The 3,195-nt window shown below is 38.3% G+C and overlaps 1 pseudogene; it reads right to left on the reverse strand.

Annotated features, from left to right (window-relative positions):
• Positions 1-455: 455 nt before the first annotated feature.
• Positions 456-1,999, reverse strand: LOC105505593 (annotated as a pseudogene).
• Between the last annotated feature and the right edge of the window lie 1,196 nt (positions 2,000-3,195).

Here is a 3,195-nt window from a genome sequence, read left to right on the forward strand (position 1 = left end):
ATACAGGTTTAAGATTTTTCAGACAGGCCAGGTGCAGTGGCTCACACCTGTAATCCCACCAGTTTGGGAGGCTGAAGAGGGTGGATCACTTGAGGTCAGGAGTTCTAGACCAGCCTCACCAATATGGTGAAACTCCGTCTCTACTTTAAAAATACAAAAATTAGTCGGGTGTGGTGGCATGTGCCTGTAGAGCCAGCTACTTCGGAGGCTGAGACGGGAGAATTGTTTGAACTTGGGAGGCAGAGGTTGCAGTGAGCCGAGATCACGCGACTGTACTCCAGCCTGGGCAACATAGTGAGACTCTGTTTCAAAAAATATATTTTTCAGATAATGATTCTTGCTCATATTTATCTCCTTCATTTCCCAATGAGATAATTTCCTTCACAGTGATGAGAGAAATCCATTTTTTTAATGGAAAAATGGCTTACTTTCTTCAGCTGATGAGGACAAAGACATCACTTATTGGCCATGCTGGCCACAGCCTTCTTGGGCTGATATAATGAGGAGTTCATTGTTGGACTATTGTTGAGTATGTCCTGGGCCTCTTGAACACTGGTTCCTTCCAGGGAACCTTTAAGTCTAATGCCTGGAAGACTTTGGTGATCCTATTGGCAATGATAGCACAGTGGACGACACCACCAAAAATACTGACAAGGATGACTTCAACCTTAGGATCAGCTGTGAGCAATGTGAATGCTTGATATACTTGAGCTTCCTTTACAACACTTTCAAGATTCCAAGAAGTTGACTGGCTTCCCACTATTATGGAAAATGGTATCACAAGTAGCCATGGTTAATCCAGCACCATTCACAAAGCAGATAATGTTCCCATCCATTCCTATGTATTTTAGATCATGTCTGGCAACTTCATATTCAGTGAGCTCTGTATTTGTGCGTTTTCATACTACTGTATATTACCTGAGACAGCGTAATTTATAAAAGACAGAAAGGAAAGAAGTTTATAGTTCTGCATAGCTGGGGAGGCCTCAGGAAACTGACAATCATGTCAGTAGGTGAAGGGGAAGCAAGGCATTTCTTATATAGTGGCAAGAGAGAAAGAAGCGGGAAGTGCCACACTTTTAAGTCATTGGATCTCGCAAGAACTCACTCACTATCACAAAACAGCATGGGGCAGCCCCCGCCCCCACGATTCAATCACCTCTCACCAAGTCCCTTCCTTGACACGTGGGAATTACAATTTGAGATAAGATTTGGGTGAAGTCACAGAACCAAACCATATCATAGCAGATATGTCCTGTTTTCAGAATCCTGCATTGTGATGAAAGTTTACGTTGGCATTAAAGCAGACAACTTGTCTTTCTCAAATTTCACCAGAGGGATTCACTATCACCTGAGTAGCATCAATTTTTAGGAAGAGATTATACAGTTTCTTAATTTGATCTGCAATCTGGTTTTTCAAAGACCCAAGGAAGCCTCGATTTTCTGCCATCTGCTAAACTCTGAAATCGGCTGCCCTTTATTCCTTGAAAAATTTGCTCCTTAAAAATAAATTCTGAATTTGAAGCATCCGCCTCTTCAATGTCAATGGCCCCTGGGGCCTGCCCACCAGCATGGGGCCATTTCAAGACCTGTCCATCAGAATCACCAGGTAAGTTTTTCTGGAAGTGTCCAAGGTTTCAGTAACCATCAGTTTATTAACTTTCACATCTTCTTTTGGAGTTTGGTTTATTGTCCCAAACATACCCAATCATGTTTAGCCAGCTTTCCCACAACTTCAGGTTCTTTTGTTAAGTGAACACCTCCTTTCAAACCACAATTGAAGACACCCTTTCCTTTTCCTCCAGCTAAGATCTGGGCTTTTAATTAAAACAATGTATTTTGCTTTTAGTCTCCTGGCAACCTCAAGTGCTTCATTCACAGTGTCTGCTACAAAGAATATTTGAACTCTCACTCTGTTGTCAGACATCAGTTTCTCACTCTGGTGTTCCTGGAGGGTCCGCCATCTTCTGGAAGTTAATTGAAGTGCCTGGACCTGGCTACCAAGATCCAGAGTGGAGCTCTAGGTCTCTCAGAACTGGCTTGTGCGCTACCAGGAGAATGTCATTTTAAACAGAAAACCCAAAGTAGGGTATTGGGACTTGGATTATTATTTTTAGTTCTCATAGATGAGTGCTCTCTAGATATTAGCTTTTATTATTTGGATTATTCTTTATATACTCATTATTACTTAATTAGAACTATAAATGCTATACAGAGAGTGAAATTGATAAATTCACTCTCTAAAATATATCTATGTATAAAATATACAGTTAAATATATATTTATTTAAAGGGCTTGACTGAAATAGTGAGTGTTATAGCTATTATTACTATTAGAATGTATATTCATTTATTTCATATAGTAATAACACAAGTGTACTATCACCATCCTCTCCACAAAAAAACTGAAAAATTACGACCCAAGGTCAAAGTTAATAGTGAGTTTTGCTGCTGGAAACAAAGTATTGTATGTTAAAAAATACTTTCTCTTAAAGAATGTAGTGAGCTTCCAAGTATTCCGTTCCCAGTAAAATCCAAGAATGTATTTTGCAAATGACAGGAGTCAAATATGAGGATTGGTTCATACCTCAGTGTGGAATTCCTCTTTGAAAAACGTGGTACCGCTTTTTTGTCTGAATGTTGTTATTGTTATATTGAGTATGTAGGCAAAAGCACCAATTAAAATCTAGTCCCCTTATCAAAAAATCAGCTTTCATGACACTTGCTCTCTTAATGGCCAATACATTACATAATATTTTCCTGATAAACAGAATACATTGTGACTATATATGCTTTGATATTGTTTATTCAGAGTCCTTTTTTTATAAAAAGTTGGCATATTATCAGTTGCCACCAATCTGTGAAATATCAATTCCTATTACCATCCTCAAGCTGGACCTATATTTTCCACGTCCAAAAATAGAAGACATTTGTAATGACATTGAAAGATCTACCAGGTAATGGTATTGACACATTGTTATCAATTTAGCATTAATGTGTCTAACTGGAGCACCTATTCTTCAATAATACATATTGAGATTAAAAGATTATCTAAGAGATAGTAATTTAACCCCTAGGAATTATTCTAGTGGTGATTATTTCAGATTCAATGATACCCTGGTGGAAAAGCCACTTCTGTCCAGGAATTATTTTTTAGTTCCTCTGCTTGTATATCTCATCAAAAGTAAAATATTTA

The sequence above is a fragment of the Colobus angolensis genome, unplaced genomic scaffold, assembly GCF_000951035.1.
Source record: "Colobus angolensis palliatus isolate OR3802 unplaced genomic scaffold, Cang.pa_1.0 Scaffold127, whole genome shotgun sequence".
Classification (NCBI taxonomy): Eukaryota; Metazoa; Chordata; class Mammalia; order Primates; family Cercopithecidae; genus Colobus; species Colobus angolensis.